The following is a 24,883-nucleotide window of genomic DNA, read 5'->3' on the forward strand; positions in this document are numbered from 1 at the left end:
ACAGGAGGTAAGAGAGAAAGGTGTTGTTCGTAACCTAGAAAAAGAAAGAACACAAACATACACACACACACACACACACACACACACACACACACACACACACACACACACACACACACACACACGCACACACACACACACACACACACACACACACACACGCACACACACGCACACACACACACACACACACGTAAAAATCTCAAGTTTTATTTGAAAGGGCAGCTGGTAAAAACTGTTGATTCATTCTTCTATTTAGATTTAGATTTTTTTAGTAGGCACAAAATCTGGAACAACCATAAAGATTACATCAAAGTGAACTTAATAAGACAGCTGCTACTTTACAATAACCGGATGTGAAAGTTGAGGACTCCAGCCTCTCTATGTGTTCAAGTCAAAGATGTACTCACTGTTGACCTAGTCTGTTCTGGTTAGTTGGGGAGTAAGTAGGGATATTTATTTCAACTTACAAAATGTTAAAGAAGGCCTTGTGATATCCTGCTTCCTTACCAGCATCCTACTTAAAATGTAATTAGGGTAAAATGAAAAGATAGGTTTGTGTGACTCTCATATTATTGCCATCTGAATTAGACTAAGTAGAGAATACTTTCCATCAGAAAAAACAATAAGTAGACGCAAGAAGGAGTTAGGAATTAGGCCTTTGGTTGAGAAGGCAGAAGATTTATTGCACTTTTATGGATACAGCTATCAAAAGATGTGACTAGCCAAGGAGATTATCGTTTTTGTAAATTATATTCTGTGTATAAAGAAAACAATTAGGCTCTTTTGAGCGACTAAAGATGAACACTGGATTACCTTTTCAGCTTTTTGTATGCATATCTGTTTGGCATGAAATCTAGAGAACTGTGTTCAGTATGTATGAGGTTCAAATCCGAGACAATACAAATCTTAAGAACTATGTTTAAGATACATGAGATTTAAAACCAAGGTTCATCATGGAAATGTTTGGCTGTCTAGAATTCGGTCTAGCACAAAATGGAATTTATATATTTGCAGAAATTTGAAGGTCTACCTCATATTATGCTAGAGTGCCTGATTTACAGAAAAGAAAAAAAAAAGAACAGGTTGTTTACAGACCAACCTGGAAAGAATTATAAACCAGTACTGCTGCCTGACCAAGTGGAAATGACAATAATAAGGTTTTTCATAATGGATGTGAAGCCTGTAATAGAACTGATGCTACATTAAAATGTATGCCTATATGAGGAAGAAATGTGGCAGTATTATATATGATATGTAAATTGTATTAATGTTACATATGTGAGAGTCTTGTTTGTAATGATATGTGTTAATTTTAATTGTTATGCTGTATGATTGTAATAATTTAAAGTTAACACAATTAGGTAATAATAAAGTAAACTAATGATGACTATATAGTGTGAGTGAGGCTAAGGATGAAGTATATTCCCTAATTAAATTCAGGCACCATATGGAATTAACCTCAGAATTAGTAGGCAGCCATATAAGAGAGTATTGGAGTTTACTGTACTTAAAACCTGATGTTAACCATCAAACCGATTATTTATGAGTTGCATAAGGTGCTCTACTGACAGTTCGCCATTAGTACAGATTCTGCCTTGCCCTGAGCCAACACTTAAGTATACAAAGGATATCAAGCAGTTAATTAAAGAGAAACAGCATTATTCAACTTTCATTAATAAGGAAATACCTGATCAAAATGGAGAAACTAGAAAACAAATACAAGAAATGTAAAAAATGTCATTAAAATGCTTAAAAATGAATTCTAGAAGCTCAGATTATCAGCATGTGGAAACAATTCCAATAAAATCTGGGATCCTGTGAATAATATATTTGATATATCAAGAAAGGGAAAATATGTACATGCCCATGCCACTATCCAACATAACTACCCCCCTCTAGCAACTCTCAACTCCGTCCCCTGCTACACCTACTTCTCATACCATTACTTTGTCTATTACTACACTCTATTAAACCAGTACTGGACAGCCTTCTGTTGCACCTTGGCTAACCTTGATAGATTTTCTTATATAAGTAAATGTATCTAGCTTTGCAGATACAAACTTTCCAACAATGTCCTATTATTTGTATTTCTTTGCATGATTGTATTATACCTCATATGTATTATGCTGTATTCTCAGCCTGATTTAACTGATTATACTGCTTTCTGTATGCTTGTAATTGTTCATTGGAACTTTTCTCCCCAAGCCTCCACTGAAAATGGGCTCTCCTTGGCCCAGTGGACTTCCCTGGTCATCAAACTGAAAATAAATAAATAAATAAATAAGCGTGCTGCTCTTCATGTCATTTCATGTAAACAGGCACTTCCAGCATTCATTCCGTCTGTCTAACATATTTTTGTCAAATTTTGTACCAACTCAAGCTAACAATGTACAGTCTAAGATGTCTGACACAGTCTGTCTGAATTTATTGTCTACTGAAAACATTTATAAGATATCATTCTAGGCTTTTCAAAGGCATTAATAGATTGGTTGTTAGATTTGTTAGGCAGAGATTACAAGTATTGGCATAACCTTGCTTAACATATTTAATTCTTTCCTTAGTCTGTTCTGTATTTTCAATAGCAACGTTGATTCATGTTCCTAAGGAAGGAAAAGACAACTGTCTAGGTAATTTTCCCCCATCATGCTGTCTCCTTTAGCCAAGATGCTTGACAGACTGGTGAATAACAGTGGCGGCTGGTGAGTTCACATCGAAGGGGGGCTGCAAGAGACAGCTGAATGGGTGGGTCTAATGGGAAGGCGTGTGGCCAACTAGAAAGGGGAGGGGCTATGCTCAAAACCACAAAAACTGGAACTTTAATTAAATACGCTGCCCTGGGTGCCAAACCATCATTATGAGAGCCCAATCAAGACAATGTGAAGTGTAGAAGAATATTTCAATGCATTAGCTGCATGACAGCTTACTTAATATCTAGATGGAAACAAAAAGGCCGTGAGACATGAAAAAATAAATTACTTTTTAAATACATTACTGGAATGCCAGTCAAAATCAAGTATAAGAAAAACAAGCAGCACTCAATTCAAACCACTTCTCCTTGCACTGCAGTTCTAATTATAATTTATATTCAGCTTTATTAAAGTACCAAGTAACATGCTGAAAGTAGCAATCTCTGTGATACCCCACTTGTAAAAATGTTTCTTATCCAAAAAGACCTGCTGCCTGACAACAACTATCTACTTGTTTCATGGGGAAAACATGATCAAAGTAAAAAATTAAAAGCAGTCAAGAAACAAGCTCAAGATACATTGCTTAAAGGATTACTGCACAGGTAATGGACCACACATGCTAGATTGGCATTCTGTTTGGTTTACAGGTAAAGCCTGCAAAGATGACTGCAAATCTCCAACAAATGTAATGAGCTTCTTAAAATAATGTAATCCTGTCCTTACTACAAATACTGTCATATGCATGTCAATACCCAAGGCTTATACATTATCTAGTTTTGCAAGTATTCTCTGCATGGCAACAGAAAGGCTTTCACTGTTGGCAATCTTTAACAGTATGCTTATTAAAGCTTACTTGCATCTTACAATCTCAGACAAGCTTACCTGTTGGTCTTTAAAGCATTGTTACTTAAACACAGAGCAATAGGCACTTTCTGAGTAATAATAAGCATAAATCAATAGTATAAAAATATGACAAACCAGAACATTCTGCAAAATAAAGGACAGAATAAAAGTAGTACTTGTGTCTACCTTGGATGGGGGGATACTCTGCACATTTACACTGCATAACTGCTCCTTACCTTACTCGGACACATCCAGAGTCACACTACATGGGGCAGTGGGGTGCAACAAGTATGTCACAATTTGAAATGTCTCTGGCTGACTGTGACGGCCCTGACACATTTGTCATACCTCTCAACCTCAGAACAAGAAATCTGGACAAAGCCATACATAGAAGTGGGATAAGGCCCAAAAATAAGGACAATTTTAAATATTGCTCTTATAAACTTAGAAAGGTAATAGAGTAGTAGGTCTTGCATTAGTATATATTTTTGAAGGGTATGTAGTCTGAAACACAAATGTCTGTCATTATTTTTTAACTTCAGTCTTTAATGATTTGCTACTAATTTGCCAAAAAAACACAATTTTTATGAAAAATGGACCAAAAATGTGATGTAAAAATATAAAATAGCCACATGATACAGCTGGGAACCTGTCAAAGAAAGGACACTGTTTTAATATTAGTACTGCTAACTTGAGCAGCTGACAAAATAAAATAATTTACATGCATTTCTGAAATAAAAGTAATCTATAACTCTGATTATTACAGTTATTTCTTAAATGTAAACCCTCCATGTTTTCTTCCAAAATTGCCATTTTGTGGTGGGATTATTAGGGGAAGAGCAACATTTTGAGCCAAAATCGGGGACACTTGAGAGGTTTGGATATGCCTAATTCTTTAAAGCAATTTATTTGCATTTACCTCTCAACCTGTTAATGCAGAAAATCTGGACAAGGCCAAATATACTTATAAACAGTACAAAAAATTGTTGTATAAACTGAGACAGTTTTTAGAATAACAGGTCTTGCTTTAGCATGCATTTTTCTGAAGGTTATGAAGTCTGAAACTCAGTGTCTGTCATTATTTAGTGACGTGACTTCATTCCTAAATTATTTGCCAGAAAATCACACATTTAATGAGGAACAAACCAAAAATAAGAAGCAAAATTCTATTCATTCTGTGAAAATCTGGACAGTTGAGAGGTATAGTTCAACCGAGGCTGTCTTTGAGTTTGTCACCCTTCCCCCTCACAAAATCATGGTCGAATGGAGCCTCCCCCCTTCAGCTATTCCAATGAACGATTACTTGGCTATTTCACCCCATTTACCATAAACATTAATGTGCATGCTGCTTTACTTCTACGATGATTTGGACTTCATTTGAAAGTTTTATTTTGCATTTTACAGCACAAACACTAAGACATCTGCTAAACAAAGCAATGCAATCTCACGATGAAAACAGACTTAGCATTAAAACTTCTCTGCCCTTGAAACTCACATTCATTGAAACAGCATTGAAACCCACATTCAAAGAAAATACATTTTGCCAGTGACAGATAAAGATTGACTTTGGTCTGTTTTCAAATCATAGGCCCCTTGCACATGAAACATACACGTGGTCTTTGATACACCTTTCTGATTTTATTAAATTATATTCCTTGTACAGTATAGTACAGTTGTCGAGGACGTTTTAAATTTATTTTGAACATTTTTCCAGTAAACAATGAAACAGAATGCATGCACCAATAATGACAAAACTGCCCAATTCAGAACATTTTTCCAGTAAACAATGAAAAAAATGCATGCACCAATAACAACAAAACTGTCCAATTCAGAACATTTCTATCATAAAAGTCTACTCAGACACCAGTATCAGTAAATATGCATAATCTCTGAAGAAGTAAAAGTCATCTAAATAATTCAACATTAAAGAAATCTGTAACTAATGAAGAGGTTGCTGCTAGCAAACAACTTTATATTTCATTGTTTCATCTACAAATAAAGTGTCTGTTGCCCTTGAGGAATAAATTGCCTATGTTTCATTAAAAAACAATAAGCTAGTAATATTGCAATAGGGACTGGATGGCAAACTGATAACAGGTTCGGAGTTACTAGGTATCTTCACCAAAAAGGACTGCAGCATCCACCCCCTTTACAATACAGTACAGTATCAGCAATGCATCTACCTACTGTGGGAGTTGAACCCACAGCCTTCTGCATCAAAAGCAAGTACACTACCTGTTGTACTATTAACAATGCAAGCAGACTCAGCATAAGCATCATTAAACTTTTGTTCCCCTGCAGCTCTCAGCTTCTTGTAAAATCTACTTGACACTCAGCTATATCTCTGAACTTTGCAGCACAAGTATTCCAGAAAAAGCCAAAATGTGTGTGTGTGTGGGGGGGGGGGGGGGGGCAAAAAAACAAAAAACAGAGACACATTTTAAACATTGCTTGTATAATGTTGGAAAGTTGCTAGAATAAAATGCTGTGTTACCACCATACATTTCACTGCCAAGTATTGAACCCAGGACCCTGTGCAAAACAGTCAGAGCAACATACCACTATGCCAAATCAATCAACTATCTTATGAAAGAGGAATACTGAAACGTAAATGGCTACATTCAGTGAATTCAGTTCTCACCATAGCTGTCAACATCTTAGCACAAAACACCTGAACAAAGCCAATAATGGGGGAATACAGCCCCAAACATATTCAGTGAATTCAGTTCTCACCATAGCTCTCAACCTCTTAGCAAAAATTAATTTATATTTTTATTTATTTTACATTTGTTGACCGGGCTAGTCTAGCTGGATACATGTCCATTTTCAGTAGAGGCCAGGGGAGAAAAGCTCGATGTTGAGTACAACAAGCCATTAACAAATGATATACAAAATAACAATATAGAATAAAAACACCAACATAAGTATAATCATGAAAAAGTATGCAGAAGAATACAGCAAAATAGAGTCAAGGAAGAAGTATCAATTAGTTGTATACAAAAACAGAGCATAAAAAATTTATGTATACAAAAACAGAGCATAAAAAACACATAGACAAAGCCAGTAATGTGGGAATACAGCCCCCAAACATATTCAGTGAGTTCAGTTATCACCATAGCTCTCAACCTTGGCACAAAAAACCTGGACAAAGCCAATAATGGGGGAATACAGTCCCAAAAATAGGGACAAATTTCAAATATCCATCTTATAAACTTAGAAACTTGCTATAATAATAGGTTTTGTGTTGCCATGTACTTTCTGAACAATATGACGTCTGAAATTCCAGTGCTTGTCATTTTTATTTATTTAACATTTGTTAACCAGGAAAGTCTGATTTGAAACAAAAGCCAATTTTGGGCAGAGAAAGAAACACTCCAGACACATGTCTTTGTAAGATGAGAGGACACCAGAGCAAGCCCACACAAACACAGGGAGGACCTGCAGACTGTCTGTCATTCACTATTGCAAATAATAAACTAAAGATGTCAGCACAGGCAAAACAACTTGGAAGATATACAGGCGAGAATAAAGGAAAAGTACAACATATGCAATTCATTGGTGACCCCAAGCAAAAGGAATAGAAACACCACAAAAAAGAAAAAAAATAGACACATTTTATAAGAATAGTAGAGAAGCCCTGTGGACCACAACAAACATGCTGAATGGACAGAAAAATTAAAAGGAACAGTAAAGAGTTCAAATGTATAGGATATAAAATAGAATGAAGTAATTGCTAGAGAATATGAAAAAATTAAGAAAGGCTCCTAACTGAAAAACCTCAAGAACAGATACATTATCTAACTTCTACCTAAAAGTATCAACATCTTTATACAAATATTTAGCCTTGAGTAAGAACTACTTATCTGTGCATTCCAAACACCAACTTAGTTAACAACAGGAAACAACGACACTGCTCTGTAAGTTTGAACCTGTAAGCCATCCCAAAAACTATAGAGCAATAACTTGTCTTCAGATGATTGCAAACTATATGCTGGAATTGATGCAGACAGAGTTTGTAGTCATTTAAAAGTAAACTCAGACATAGCAATTGGTAATTCATATGTCATTCTTTGCCTGGCATGGGGATAAGTCTGTAGTCTCTTGTCATGACTTAAAAGTCTCATGGTTCCTCAAGCTCTTACTTCCATTCATGGGGCATTTGTAGGCCTGAAAATGTCAGGGATTATTAAAGTACCATTATCTCCATAGGCCATTCATTCAGTAGATGACAACCTCAGTGCCCTTCCCTGTATCTGTCTAATACTTTCTCTGGTTCTTCATTTATCCATGGTATTGATGTTGTCCATCCTATTACACCACCAGTATTAATCTGTAGCCCCTGTATATTTACGCATAAGACATGATGCCTGAATTAGTAATGCACCATAATGTCCACAAACATCCTCCTTTCTGCTTGGACTAATCTTCTGACTACCAAAAATACTCTGTTTTCTAGTACAAAAAATACTTTGTATGCGTGGGGTCTGCTTTCCCCTGTCTCCCCCCTAAGTTCACAGATTCTCTGGGTGAGAGGCTGTTATGTTGAGTTTAACATTTTTCACATATGTGCCAGATATAATAAGCAAAGCAGGAACAGAACAAATCAGAATTTAAAGAAAAATATAATTTGATATAAAGTTGAGAATACATAATTTTTCTTTATTTTGCTGATACATAGAGGTTAAAATCAATGATTTTCCCAATGGGTTTCTTAGCTGACATGTAAAAATACCTAAAGCTTTAGCTGCTGGCAGGTTGTATGTTGGAAGCAGGTCTCGGGTCAAAATACAGTTCTGTAACATCTCTCTTTTAATGCATCCACTCCAGACTGCCATTAAATATTAACTAAAGGTAAAATCTTTACTGTACAACAGAAAGATCACTGCCTTGTCTGCATCATTATGAAGGTCACATTCCTGAAGCAATAAAATCCACCACAAGTCAAGTCCACAACCGAAACTGGCTGCAACTGTTTGCTTCTCACTCTTTTCCCAGCACATAAAGCCTGGAAAGAGAGCGACAACCAATCAGCAGCCATTTAGCCCATCCACATCATGTACGTGCCTGCGGACATGGCAGTCCGAACCCCTTCCAATTCTATGCGGTTCCAAACCGCATAGACTGCTGGGCATCACACTGATGCCTTAATTCGCTATCCGGACTGCAGAGCTGGAGTGGATCTCCAAGAGAGGAAGAGAAAAAAAATATTTTTTTTAAAACCACCGCAGTGCGCATGCTCGTACTCGCAGACGAGTCAGTCTGCGTAAAGCTGAAGCAGTCGGCTGATAGAGATGAAAGACTCAAGACAGACAGTAAAAATAATTAAATAACTAAAACATACTTTTTTCTTTTTTCCTTTTTTCTTGCTGAGGGGGCTGCAGTCCGGCAGTCCGATGGCACGAGCCGCCCCTGGTGAATAATCAGATGGTTGCTGACTATGTAGAAAGTGGACTGCTGTATGAGTCTTGGTAGAGACATGGTACAGATACTACTGTGTTTGAATGTCTAATATCATCATCATTATAATCAACCCCCTTTCCCCATTTTTCTGTATGGAGTTGGGGTGTCACGTTAACTGTCATTACATCCCCTGAGTTATTGTCACTCTCCTACCTTCTTCAACAGTCATGCCTGACTATTGCAGGTCTTCTCTCATGCAAGACATCCATCTATTGACTGTACATCCTCATTGCCTCTTGCATTCTTCCTGCACCTTGGAATATTTTCTTCACCAGATCATCGTCTACTTTCGTGTACATGTGCCTGAACCATCGTGAACTTTTCCTTTTGACCTTCTCTGCAATTGGAGATACTTTGCCTTCAGTTTTGATGTCATACTTTCTTCATCTGTTCCACAATGTGCACCCTACCACCCACCACATCTCCATCATTTCTAACTTTCTGAACTGCTCTGGCTTCACTGCCCAGGTTTCTGTACCATAATACAGTACTGGTTGCACCAATATTTATATGCTTTGCTTTTCAGCTTCTTTGGCATTCTTCTGTCACACACCATCCCCTGACACCCTGTGACATTCAGCTGCAGTCCCTCTGATTATAGCTTTGACCTCCTCATTCAGAATTCCCTTTTTCTCAGCCAACCCTTGCAAACAATTAAAGTTTTTAACCTTTTCCACTGTTTTCTCTCCTTTTTTAATGTTCAGCTTCTTACAGTTGAAAAAGAAAATCTAATTTCAGAGACCTTTTTACACAATCCAGCAAAAGAAAACAGCTTTTTGCTGGATTATGTAAAGTGGCCTCGGAAATAGATTTTCCTTTGCAGCTGTAATTGTCTGTTCCTACGGACCGACTTAGGGCTAGGGATCTTACTGCCTCTGACAACTAGCTTCTGCTTACCTTTAATTTTGAGCTTCTTCTGACTTATCCCATTTTCTGCCATCACAACTGTCTTATCTGTATTCAATTTCATCCCACATGTGTTCTGTTTTGCATTACATTTCACTATCATTTGCTGAAGTCCTGTTCAGAGTCTGCTTGTTCATAGGTTCATAGATTCATAGGTTTATACTAGGCTAATGACCACTAGGGCTTGTATAAGCCTAGCCATGCAACCAAAATGTGCCCCACAAGCTATATGTTTTACATGTTTATATAGGGGGTGATTGTTGATTATGCCATTATTTACTGAATGCCTCTGTCCATCAGACACATAGGTGCCAAACCAGGGATGAATTTTCAATTTCCTATCCAATGGCCCAAGTTATGCTTAAATAGGGTTGGGGAGGGACTTTGTTTCATGTGGATAGGGAACCTATTCCAAAGAATGGAAATTCTGTGAGACACATATCTGTCTCTCCAACACTGGGGGAAGGAAAGTGGGCATAATGGTTAAAGTGTTTACCTTACAAACATAATGTCCAGTATTTGATTCTCACATGGTTAGGCTTAAAATGACCCACAAGGAAAGTTAGCCCAGTACTAATCTATGAACCTATGAACATGTCCTATTTATACTGCAAGCAAAATTTAGGTCTTTAGATCTAGTAATTCTGATGATGTTTGTTTTGCAGATGGCAAAAGGTTCATCAGATACCTTGTATGCCAGGTATAGATCACCTCTCGGTAGTCTGTAGGAAACTGAGTATAGACATAAGACTTTGAGGCAATCCACATATGCCAGTGTGTTTATTCCCTGTATTCTTTTTGTATGAGACCTTTGTGAACATTCCAGTTGCTGCATGTGTCTGATCAGGTACATACAGAAGGGGGCATTATACTCAATGGTGGGTCTTGTGAGGGCCGACTATAGTGGTACAATGACTTCTCTGGACTTAGAGATGCCATGCCCTTACATATGAGTTGAGCAACACAGAAGTTCACATTTAGTAGGCATGACCTTCCATTAACAAAGCCAAACTGGAATGGATCCAGTGTCTGATCATTTCCATGATAATTCTTTCCATGGCTTTGCACATAAGGCTTGTCAGACTAATAGGTCTGTAGTTTCAAGTATCTGTTAAAGGTCCTTCAAACTACAATCTAATGGGTCATTAGTTTCAAGGATCTTGTTGAAGGTCTACCCTTATGAAGAGGAATAACCATTTCAGTCCTCCATTCTTCTGACATGAAGCTTGTTTTCAGAATATAGTTAAATAATAATTCCAGTGGTCTTGATAGATCATGTTTAGACTAATCAGATGGTATCCTGGGATATTAATGAGGCCCATTGAGGCTGTGTTCTTGGCTTTAGTGGGCATAGCCAGGACATGCTCTCAATTTACAGTTGGGGGTTATGCCTTAATTCGCTATCCGGACTGCAGAGCTGGAGTGGATCTCCAAGAGAGAAAGAGAAAAAAAAAATTTTTTTTAAAACCACCGCAGTGCGCATGCTCGTACTTGCAGACGAGTCAGTCGGCGTAAAGCTGAAGCAGTCGGCTGATAGAGATGAAAGACTCAAGACAGACAGTAAAAATAATTAAATAACTAAAACATACTTTTTTCTTTTTTCCTTTTTTCTTGCTGAGGGGGCTGCAGTCCGGCAGTCCGATGGCACGAGCCGTCCCTGGTGAATAATCAGATGGTTGCTTACTATGTAGAAAGTGGACTGCTGTATGAGTCTTGGTAGAGACATGGTACAGATACTACTGTGTTTGAATGTCTAATATCATCATCATTATAATCAACCCCCTTTCCCCATTTTTCTGTATGGAGTTGGGGTGTCACGTTAACTGTCATTACATCCCCTGAGTTATTGTCACTCTCCTACCTTCTTCAACAGTCATGCCTGACTATTGCAGGTCTTCTCTCATGCAAGACATCCATCTATTGACTGTACATCCTCATTGCCTCTTGCATTCTTCCTGCACCTTGGAATATTTTCTTCACCAGATCATCGCCTACGTTCGTGTACATGTGCCTGAACCATCGTGAACTTTTCCTTTTGACCTTCTCTGCAATTGGAGATAATTTGCCTTCAGTTTTGATGTCATACTTTCTTCATCTGTTCCACAATGTGCACCCTACCACCCACCTCATCTCCATCATTTCTAACTTTCTGAACTGCTCTGGCTTCACTGCCCAGGTTTCTGTACCATAATACAGTACTGGTTGCACCAATATTTATATGCTTTGCTTTTCAGCTTCTATGGCATTCTTCTGTCACACACCATCCCCTGACACCCTGTGACATTCAGCTGCAGTCCCTCTGATTATAGCTTTGACCTCCTCATTCAGAATTCCCTTTTTCTCAGCCAACCCTTGCAAATAATTAAAGTTTTTAACCTTTTCCACTGTTTTCTCTCCTTTTTCAATGTTCAGCTTCTTACAGTTGAAAAAGAAAATCTAATTTCAGAGGCCTTTTTACACAATCCAGCAAAAGAAAACAGCTTTTTGCTGGATTATGTAAAGTGGCCTCGGAAATAGATTTTCCTTTGCAGCTGTAATTGTCTGTTCCTATGGACCGACTTAGGGCTAGGGATCTTACTGCCTCTGACAACTAGCTTCTGCTTACCTTTAATTTTGAGCTTCTTCTGACTTATCCCATTTTCTGCCATCACAACTGTCTTATCTGTATTCAGTTTCATCCCACATGTGTTCTGTTTTGCATTACATTTCACTATCATTTGCTGAAGTTCTGTTGAGAGTCTGCTTGTTCATAGGTTCATAGATTCATAGGTGTATACTAGGCTAATAACCACTAGGGCTTGTATAAGCCTAGCCATGCAACCAAAATGTGCCCCACAAGCTATATGTTTTACATGTTTATATAGGGGGTGATTGTTGATTATGCCATGATTTACTGAATGCCTCTGTCCATCAGACACATAGGTGCCAAACCAGGGATGAATTTTCAATTTCCTATCCAATGGCCCAAGTTATGCTTAAATAGGGTTAGGGAGGGACTTTGTTTCACATGGATAGGGAACCTATTCCAAAGAATGGGAATTCTGTGAGACACATATCTGTCTCTCCAACACTGGGGGAAGGAAAGTGGGCATAATGGTTAAAGTGTTTACCTTACAAACACAATGTCCAGGATTTGATTCTCATATGGTTAATCTTAAAATGACCCACAAGGAAAGTTAGCCCAGTACTAATCTATGAACCTATGAACATGTCCTATTTATACTGCAAGCAAAATTTAGGTCTTTAGATCTAGTAATTCTGATGATGTTTTTTTTGCAGATGGCAAAAGGTTCATCAGATACCTTGTATGCCAGGTATAGATCGCTTCTCAGTAGTCTGTAGGAAACTGAGTATAGACATAAGACTTTGAGGCAATCCACATATGCAAGTGTGTTTATTCCCTGTATTCTTTTTGTATGAGACCTTTGTGAACATTCCGGTTGCTGCATGTGTCTGATCAGGTACATACAGAAGGGGGCATTATACTCAATGATGGGTCTTGTGAGGGCCGACTATAGTGGTACAATGACTTCTCTGGACTTAGAGATGCCATGCCCTTACATAATAGTTGAGCAACGCAGAAGTTCACATTCAGTAGGCATGACCTTCCTTTAACAAAGCCAAACTGGGATGGATCCAGTGTCTGATCATTTCCATGATAATTCTTTCCATGGCTTTGCACATAAGACTTGTCAGAGTAATAGGTCTGTAGTTTCAAGTATCTGTTAAAGTTCCTTCAAACTACAATCTAATGGGTCATTAGTTTCAAGGATCTTGTTGAAGGTCTGCCCTTATGAAGAGGAATAACCATTTCGGTCCTCTATTCTTCTGGCATGAAGCTTATTTTCAGAATATAGTTAAATAATAATTCCAGTGGTCTTGATAGATCATGTTTAGACTAATCAGATGGCATCCTGGGATATTAACGAGGCCCATTGAGGCTTTATTCTTGGCCTTAGCGGGCATAGCCAGGACATGCTCTCAATTTACAGTTGGGGATTATGTTTAAAGGTATTTCTTGGGGGATAGCTGGGGGTGAGTGGGGAGTAAAGTTGTAACTGAATTTGTCAGTCAGCAGATTTGTAATACTACCCAGCTTGGTGAATGTGGCATAATTAACTACCAGTTCAGCAAACAGCTGTCTACTGCCTTTGAGGTTTCTGAAGTAGCAGAAGAAGGCCTTATGGTTGTCTTTTGCCTCCGAGTATATCTGCCACGTTGCATGCTTTGTTGATCTGTTCCCTTTGTTCTGTTTGCTGATGTAGTCAACCACTATGAACAACAGTGGGATCAGAGCTGAACCTTGATGTACATCTACACCCACAGGGAATGCCTCTGTGAGTCTGATCACTGTTCTTACTTGTAGCATTAGCTCCTTGTAGATAGCCAGCACTAATCCCACCAATGCTTTTGGGACTTTAAACCATTGCTGGACCACCCAGATCAGTTTTCTTAGGATCTTGTCATATACTTTCTCCAAGTCTAGGAATGGCCAGTTGGACTTCTTCCTTCTCTCCAGATTCTTCTCAATTACCTGTCTCACTGCAAACATCGGGCCAGTTCTGCTGTATTCTGATCTGAATCTGAACTGCTCATCTCCTATCTTACTTTCTACTACTCTGCTTATTTATTTATCAGTCATCCTCTTCAACACTTTCATGTCATGTGACAGGAATCTGATACCTGAATACTGCTCACAGTTGTGAAGGTCTCCTTTCTTCTTGCACAGTTGCAATAGAATGCTTATTCTCCAGTCATACGGGATGCATCTTTATCTTCATACCACTACAAACCCTTCAGGAGTCATTTCCCCCAGCTCACCCAACAACTTGATCATATTTCATCTGAGCCTGCTGCTTTCCCAAGCTTCATTTTCTTTATGCTATTCTAACTTCTAGGGTGGGCTCTTCTTCTTCTCCTTCCTTTGTAGGCTGTGTAAGGGGTAGTACAGCTTCAGCTTCCAGAAAAATAGCTAGGATGGGGCAAAGGGGGTAATCACACTGGGTGCAAGGTGTTGGGAAGAACAGACTTTTCTTTGTCTGTTTTTGCTCCTCACATTGGGAAAATGTCAGAGTGTGGCACAGATGACCTTTTTTGGCTCTGTCTTCTTCACTTGGGCTTCCTTCATTCAGCAATTGCTAGAAACACTCCTTCCATTTGCCTTTGATATCCTGTGGATTGGCATCCCTTATGAATGGTACCTGCCGATTATCTTCTTTACCTTTGTCTTTGCCTTACATCCTGATGGAGTTTCTTTGTATCATCTGCTGAGTCACTTTCTGGAGGCTGGTAGTGTGCCTCTGACTTCAAGTTCTTTACTATTGTGAGTTTCTTCTTAGCCTTGTCCATCTTTTCTAACTCCCACTTTTTCCTGCACTCCTTCTTTTTTTGATAACTTCCTGGACTTCTGTAGTCCTCCACCATCTTTCCTTATATACTTCCTCCGCTTCTTTCTGAAGTGCTAGAGCTCTGAGTATTCTCTTGAACTTGTGCTTTCAATCTAGTCAACTTCCAGGTCTTCAAACTAGTCTATATTGACCTTACAGTCTTTTCTGACCAGTGCTTGCATCTTATCATGGGATCAGTAGTTTATTATTTTGGGCTGACTGTTTCACTGGGGATGACTTTGCAATCAACCTCTGATTCTGCCTCAATACCATTTCCTTGATAAGAAGATGTATATATGAGTTGAATGTTGACCACTTTTGTGACTATCTCTTTTGGTGAACCATATGTTGGCCACCTTCAAGCCATTTACCAAACAGAAATGCAGAATGGCCTCTACTTCTTTATTCCTGTTGCCCCACTCATGGTGGACCTAGACAATCTCTAGATCTTGTTCTGTCTGTTATGACATGAGCGTTCATGTCCCTCATTATCAACACCAGTTCATGTTATTCTGATTTCTTTAGTAGATCCTACAACTGCTGCCTGAATGCACCCTTTTCCTCATCATCACAACCCTGCTGTAGGGCACAGACTGAGATTATTCTACCCTTGATTTTCACTGATGTCTGACTGCCACAAGTTTATCACTAATTCTGATGATATCCTTCACTTTCTTCAGAAGACTTTCGCCACCACACTTCTCACACAACATCTAGTCTGTCCTCACCCTGAGTAATAGATTCAGGATCACAAGACAAGTGTCTTTCATGCACTGCCCTTTCATCTTGTTTCCTGGATACACAGGAGGTATAGTCTTCTGTTTACTATCTTATCATCCACTTCCAATCTACAACCTGTCAGTGAACCAATATTTGGTATAACAATCATTTTGGCATGTTGATTGGTTTTACTTGCAGCTTTTGCTCAACAGAGCAATTCCATTTTACCAGGGCTGGGCAAGTGGACACCAGAGAGCCAGTAGATTATTGGCCAAGGGCTATTGGGCTTTATGGTGGGCACACACGACCAACTGATGTACACAGATACCTTATACTGTTAGCATGGGTCCCTGGCATAGGTTGGAGTAGGCTGGGTCCTCAACTCACTTATCACTGGCAAATATGGGTCTATATCACTTTGTCAAAAGCTTAATTGAGCGAATCGCTAATCATCAAACTCAGATCAGTGAAAGCTCAATTAAGTGAACAACCATTATAGCCAAACATTTCCTAGTGAAAAAAAATATTAGGCTAGCTACTGACTGGAACAAATACAACAAAATTTAAAACCCTGCAAAGTGGGGGTTTCACCCCCCCACCCCAACAACTATATATGCCAACTCCAAGATTTCACTGCAGTGGAGAAAAGGGCAAATCCCCGATAACTGGCCAACCTCGTCCTTTCACTAGGAAAGTTTTCACTGAAATGATCATTTGCTTAATTGAGCTTTCCCCTGAATAGGGTTCAATGATTACCAGTTTGCTCAATTAAGCATTCAACAAACTGATATAGACCTGGCAAATACTCATGCTAATTTCTGGCAACATTAGGCAATGTGACAACCTAGAGACAGTTTTTATACAGTTGAGTAGCTAGCTCTGACATGGCACACAGTCTGTATTCTGCTGTCTAGGGGATTTTGTGCACCACAGCTGATAGTTAAAGCGGTTGGTGTATATAACTATTCCCCTGAGTGGCACCAACTAATATCTGTGTAGCTGCCCATGATTCCATTCATTTTGGGTGCACTCTGTTGTCATAGCTCTCAAGTTTGAGGTGGAAACACCCAGTATGTTTTTTGGGAGGTGGAGGAACCACAAAAAGACATGGGGATAACATGCAAACTCTACACAAGCACACTGGCTGGAGTACACTCCCCGACATGGTTACTTTCATCAGGCAGCTTTTGTCAAACGTTGTGAGAATGATTTTTTTGAAAATGGATTGACTTGTGTGACATGAGCTGGTAGTGTACTGCACAATTTTGTTTTCACTTTTTTCCACTGTAATACGACCATAGAGTCAATATATTTAAGTTGTGGGTTGTTGGTATAGGGCTTCCCACAAAAAACATTTTTTCCTGAGTGATATTTAAAAATCAGTAAAGCATGACTCATTATAGGATGAGCTGATGAAATGAAGGGGGCTATACATATGCATATACGTATAAGTGCTGAGAAATATGTACCATCACCATGTTTCCATTATAGTAGTCATGCATAAATTCCATTTCTCAACACCTTAATTAACTGATGCGGACATTACTTGAGCAATTGCATGTCATATGTTTATATTTATTTGCATTTATTACCCAGGGTAGAGCACTGATGCAAACTGACCTTTTTCAGATTTTGCCTAGTAGCATACTCTGGTTAAGTGATTTGCTCAGAGTCACGCAGCAGGCAAATGGGAATAAAGGTAAAGTTAATCAAACCCTGTACTGTAGCAAGAAGATCATTAACAGTTCATTGTTTAATCCTTTGCAATAGCTGCCCAACACATATGGCTTTGTTTCACAACATGTCTTTAGGCAAGGATTATCACAAGCGGACCCTACACAGGGCCGTTATTTGTTTTTTATTGAAGTTTGCCATCATTATGTTGTTCAACAAAATGTATTATTCATGTAGATGGCATGAGTATTTTGTTAGTTACTGGCTCAGACAGAAAATACTTGAAGGTTTTGCTAGTAATTTTGATAAAGTATAAGCTATGATTAAAGAATCATCATCTCCTGGAACGGAAAGGTAAAAATAATATATGTATATTTTTGTGGTAATTGGCAATGATCTATAGACTGAGATAAGAGACAAAGACCAGAAGAATATTTAGGTTGTACATACTTTTTATATCTAAGCTTACCACTTGATAACTGTTTTTTTTTCTAAACATATGAATTCTAATACTAAATATTGTTTTCACAACTGTCAGTTCTGAAAAGATGTAAGCACTCCACAGAACTCCACAGCACTACACAGAAATATAATCTCATGGAGCAATTAGAACATAAATAAATAAATAAGTTAATGTATTAATTTATTGGTCTGTTTATTTGCTTTATGTGCGTGTGTTCTCAGAATGGTGACAGTGGAAGTGTGTACTCAGAATGGTGACAGTGGAAGTGCGTTCTCAGAATGGTGACAGTGGAAGTGTGTACTCATAGTGGTGACAGTGGAAGTGGTGTACTCAGAATGGTGACAGTGGAAGTGTGTACTCAGAGTGGTGACAGCAGAAGTTACGATGTAATGCTGTGTCCCTCTCCAAGAAAAAGACAAAGTGAAAAAAATATTTAATAGCTTCCATTATCATCCCTCTGAGTGCACATCTTATGTATAACTCTTCCTTATTTCCCTTTTCAACTGATGAGTTAGTCAAGGAGACTACACAGGATATTGGAGAGGTTCAGCTGATTTCTGTATACTAAAATGTTTGATAGAGAAAGAAAAGAAAAACAAATGAGCCATTTCAGCCTGTGCTGGGATAGTTTGGAGCTAGCTTGAAAATTAGAGTTATAGTCCATCGGGTCCAACTCATTTTGAAAGGCTATGCTTCTTCAGGCTCTGAGATATATAATGTTTGCTTGTTGAAAAATTAAAACAGGGTATCGGAAGATACAAAACTTTGGTCTAGCCAGGATGTTGGGTGCAGACAAGGTATTGGCTTTGCAAAAGTGCAGAATACAGTGTAGTACATTGAAATGTAGTCAAAACAGATATAAAAAACATGTTCTTGTTATCACAATCCAGATGTGCTATCTATCCATAATGTTTAGGTTCAGTACTTACAATTCTCTAAACAATAAATAACCATACACTGTAGGCAGAAAAACAAAATGAGTCCTACTTAATGTGTGCAGACACAGTCCCTCCCCCTTTACAACAACTATCCCTATACTAGCAGTTCCTGCCAATATTAAGTCCTTCTCTTCCATCATCGACTTGAGAAATCACAATGGATTCATACTGTGGGTGCAGCTGTTCTACACTAGGATGCAAATGCCTCTTTTAGGTGTTTATTTAAGGTATTAAGTGATAAATTTGAATTTTTGCATTTATCTTAAAGTGGTCTGACTCATTGCACTCCGAGCTGCTGTTTTAAATGCTGTAGGTGGTAATGCTTACAAGTACCCGTTAGGGGACAGTTAGCATGGTCTTTAAAGGTCTGAGCCTAAATGAAGCTGGAGAGTACCTCCTATACGGCTTGTATGCTTTTATTGTTTATTAAAAGGAGGAGTCTGAGATTTCCAACAGGGAGTCTTACAGCATAGTGCAGGTGAGATGACAGACAGTAATACTAAAGCATAATCCAAGGATGTTACCTGCCCAACATGCATGCTGTGCATCTGGAGAATAGCCAGTGGGCCATATTCAAGGAAGAGAAGAACCTGTAAAGCAGCACTGATGCTAATGTGAGTCTGTAGGTATCAGTAATGTGTAAGACTGATAAACAGCCTTGAATATATGATAGTTTATAAGGCATCTCTCAGGATAAGGATCCAGCTTATTCAGAACAGAATTAAGTACCCCCTTACTGCCAGGATGCTTGCTCACAAGTGGACATCTAATCAACTGTCAGGCTGCTCCTTCTTTAAAAAAAGTCATTGGAAATGGAGGCTTGGTATGAGAAACAATCTTGTATGGAATTGTAGGTAATTTTGCAATGTTTTCCACCTTTATAAAATCAGGTTTTATACAGTCATCCCCCACATTATGACCAAGGTATGTCACTTTCACTTTGCCGTTTTAAGCATTTATTGTTACATTTGGCCTCTGAAGCCCTTGTAGCTCCTCACAAATATGCCACAAGTTTTATTACCAAGAGAGCAATTTTTGGTAATATCATCTATGTAGGCTAAGGCAAAATGTATTTTCCTAATAATGTGTAATTTACTAACCCCTGAAAGGTGGTAGGGGCGTTTTTTAATCTGAAAGGTTTTCTGATTAATTCAAATGACACACAGCATTACAAAATCAGAATACTAGAGACAAAGGTACCTGACAGTAGCTCCTTGCATGCTTGATGTTGGTCAAGACATTTTCCTGGTTTTTGTCTTTCAGTGCTTCATCTGCTCTTATCACAAAGTAGAAGCTTGAACTCATATGGCTATTTTTTTCTGTACAACATTTAGAATTGCATACAACCATCTCTTGGATCCATAAATAAAGAAGTTTAGGAAGTGTTATTCTTGGATTACTCCAAGTTTTAACATCTGCAACTTTTTTTCTCATATTTGTTTTAGCTTGTTCAGACTGTCTATATTGTTCTTACTTTCTTGCTTCTAAATGCCAGTGTCCATGTAGTGCTCTATCAGATATGTATATCCTAGCTTAGCTGTAAAGATTTCTGTAAAGATTTCCTTAAACTCTGTTAAGAACTCCAAAATTCCTTCCAACTGAGTGGGGGACAGTTGCTCTGACAGCACAATGCTATCCATAGAGGTTCCTGACTTTGCTTCATCTTGGACATCTATTAAAGGCTTCCTACTGCATCCTCTTCTGAGCTAGTATGTATACTAAAATCTGTTTAAGCTGTTTACATGATACACTTTACACCTCTGTATCTCATCTGAAGTTTTACCACTGATGAGCTAAATATAGTGTTCCTTTGCCAGTTCTTTGAGAATTTTAAGTCTTTTTTGGAGGTTTTGGACATGTTATATCACATTTTCTACATGGGAATTTTGTCCTCATAACTAATCTGCTTAGTGATTTTAACAACAATTAGCCATTTGGTTACACAAAAAGTAAAATACATCGTCAATTTGGCACCTGACCATTCCAAGTACCAGATGATTCCTTCACTTGTTGAACCTCCTGAGATGGCTTCATTCCCGGAATGGGTAGTTTTACTTATTTGTGGCATCAAGATACCCTATCTTAGGTTCTTGTTGACCACATATAAACCAGCACCAACCACCAAAGCTGTTTAATTTTCATACTCCATGTCAATAAGACAAGTCTAAGGTAGGCATCATAAAGATCACTGGGGCAGGAATTACAGTTCTGACTGGGGATCAACTATCAACTGGACTTCACACCCTGAGTCCTAACTTACAGTAGTAGAATACCTAGCCTCAGGCTGTGGCTGATACGGAGTGTCCAGGAATAAAGCAATGCAACAAAGCCAACAGTCACTTTACTCTGCTTCAGTTGTCAGTCATTTTTTTTACTTTTTGAGCTAGACTGTTGTCAGTACCAAATCTTTTATTACTAGCACTGTCTTTAAAAGTCTGATTTTCTGCACATTTAGATTTTCTTTAAGTTTTATAATTATGCCTGTTATTATAAGTATCAACATATGTTCTTCTGAGCAGCAGATTCCCTGAAGGGTTTTCACTACACATGCATACATTATTCTGCTAGAGAAGGAAGATCATAACTCACATAACTGTGAGGAATGTGTTAATTGTAAGAAGAAAACTTCAGCAAGTAGGGCAAGAAATCTGCAGGACTTTGTTAAAGATAACTGTCCCCAGGCCTTATCCTCTTAGCTTTTCCTTATTCATCTTCTTCTTTTATTCAAGTTTTTTTGTGTCAAAAAAAGAAGGAAATCTATGACATTTAAACTGACCAAGTATGAAGCTGATCAGGAGTAGGCACTGTCCATCAAAAGGGCTCAAGCCTAGTAGTCCATATATTAATGCTCTTCCAGAGATTTAAGACTTATCCCCACCACTGATCTTTGTACCCATCTCTGAATCTCATGTTCTTCCCATAACCATCATGTTGTGCTTTGTCTGCTAGTATGTTTATCAAACTGGCACCAGAGTCAAAATCCTTTTCTATTGTTTATAAGGTGGCGTCTGCACTAGAGTTCAGATCCCAGTCATCTGGTGTGGTTCTAACTGTTTCAAATAGTTCTACTATAGGCTGAGGCTACAAACAGAGAAGAAAAAGGCAAATCCTTGACCTGTTTAAGAAAAAAAGTATAGAAATAGATTTTTTTTGCAGGAGGGCAAGCCCCTTTTGTACCCTCATGTGGGGAGGGTCTTCAATAACCATATTGCTATTCTTTAAATTCTAGTCTGGCAGATAGCATAGAAGATTAAGGTTATGAGCTGCTAAAGTGCTGCTTCCACTAGTCCAGCAGACTGGGGTTTGATTCCTTCAGTCTCCATTTCTCTAATGTAAACGTTTGAGAAAATAATGTAATTAGACATTGTTTTAGGGCTATTAAGAAAATTGGAATAGGCTGCTTAATTGTCTTCTGCACTGCATGCTTAGTAGCTAACGATGGACCAAAGAGTGGTAAAAGAAATCTAGGTATAACAAATACATTTAGAATAACACAGACTGTTGATGTATTCAAGACAAATATAGAAATATACAGAGATGTGAAAACAGAACAAAATGCAAACAAAATAAAAGTATCAAAGAAGTATGACTGTTATCCTTCTCAACTATAGCGAGCATCATCTGCTCTCTCGGAGCCTTATTCTACATCTCTCTGCTTTTACTCTGATAGTAAATCTATCACAGGAATCCTAAACTTAGGAACATCTTCTAAAACGTAATATTATACTATAGAGAACAAATGTATCCTATCTGTTAATTAATATGTATGTCAAAGTCTCTTCTATGGAAATTGTATGTCAAAAGTCTGCCCTTAAAACTATGTTTTGTAAAAAAAAATTGTTCAGTTGGAGCTTTTTTCCCCGGGCCTCCACTGAAAATAGACTTGTAATCCAGTTGGACTCTCCCGGTCAACAAATGTAAAATAAATCAAATAAAAAAAAAAAATCAAATAAAATAAATGAAAAAAATGGGAATGAGAGATGTAGAAGTAGGAAAGAAGTATAGGAAGCAGGAATGAAAGAGCAACAGCTTAATGTGGAAGTGTATAAGGGGTATAGGAGAGAAAGGACTGAAAGGATCGGGAGAGATGGGTTTATAAAAAGAAAGAAAATTAGATCAGTGAAGGAGGGAAGAAAGGCCATGAAAGTCAGACAATGGAAAGATATGATTAAAACAGCAAAAGGCAAGTAAAGTGTTAGAAGGCAGGGACAAATCAAGGCAGTGCATTCCCAAGAACTTAAAAGTCTGGAATCAGCCGCAGCAATTTAAAAAGACTATAAAGTTTAACTGATACTTTCTTAGCAGTTACAGGTCTATCTGGTGTGGGGGGATGGCTTGATTTGGAATCATTATGACCTCAGAAGTAAGTCTGCTGCAGTTTGACCTTGTATACTGACTAATGGAATTGTCATGACAGTTGTTGGTCTAAGCACATTTGATCAAATACTGTGACTGTGATGTAAATTTGTGATTGGAAATATACTGTACCATATACTGCAACGGTGGGCATCTTCTAGTAAATATAGCACAAGATAGGCCATTTAATTGTGAGGAGATAAGAAGCTGAAAATGTTCTAGCAAGGCAGACTTCCCAAAGGAGTAGCTCTCAACTGTCCTTGATTTTGCAGAATGTTCTAGATTTTGCCTCATATTTTTGCCCTGTCCCTTGTATTTTTCAGGTAAATCACTACGGATTAGTCAGTCAAATCAAAAGACATTTGTGCCTCATACTTCTTATTCTTCAGATGATGCAAAAATCTGTTAAGTGAACTAGAGTAATATTTTAAAACTGTTCCTGATTTTCAGATTGTGTCCTATATTAATTTTTGGCTCTGTCCTTGATTGCTGAGCAAATATGTTGAGAGCTATGCCCAAAGGTAAGGTAGTGATGTGAATTGTTAAGCAAATCAGTGCTGAGTTTTGCAATTTTACTGTAGCTTTGTATGATTTTGAGAACTCAGTGGTGGGGAAACTTGGTTAGCACAGAAAGAACATAAAAGAGATTTCACAGTAGGAAATATTGTGACCTCCTGATGTGATCAAGGCATAGACAGGTTGATTCTGTACAGGAGAACAAGCTTTTCATTTTTTAATGATCATTTTGACATGTATACATGGTTAATGAGTATGCCAGTAGTCTGGTCTTGTTGACCACCTCAGTTCGAATCTATGAGGATGAAAGGATGTTAAGACTGGCACCTAAGTATGATCAGCTGCAGTGTTAGGGAACAGTATGGCTTCATTTGTTTTTGAATTTAGTAGAAGCGCCCTGAGTTAAGTTAGCTGAATCATGACTGTAACTAGAAGCTTACATTTCGTAATGCTTTAGATGACTGTAATAAGTTCATGCCCTCTGCTGATTGGGTAAGCTGTGTCAAATGTACAGGAGAACCCACGTTACTAAGGAAGTAATTTAAAAAGTAATGGTAACAGTAATTACGCTTGTGTATTCTTATACTGATCGGTTCAGCAGCAGAAACAATATCTACTATTAATTATTGGTCAGGAGTCATAGATACATTGCAATATACCCACGGCCAGCCTGTTGGCTTGTTGCACTAGGACTTGAGGTATCACATGGTAGAGATGGTATACGACTGCAGGACTGTGACTCGCACGGAGTCTACTTGTGAGGTATTCTACCACTGGAGGCAAGGTGTTGTGACTAACCACTATAAGGGTAGCAATTTAGTGTACACTTCCAAATGTGCACCCAGTGATGTCCTCTATATCAGAACTTGCTAGAATTTTGAGGCTTGCTACTGTGAGTCACTTTTAGCACCTTATTATTGAGGGCTGCAC

Source organism: Protopterus annectens, chromosome 1.part0, assembly GCF_019279795.1.
Source record: "Protopterus annectens isolate FY-2018-M chromosome 1.part0, PAN1.0, whole genome shotgun sequence".
Classification (NCBI taxonomy): Eukaryota; Metazoa; Chordata; order Ceratodontiformes; family Protopteridae; genus Protopterus; species Protopterus annectens.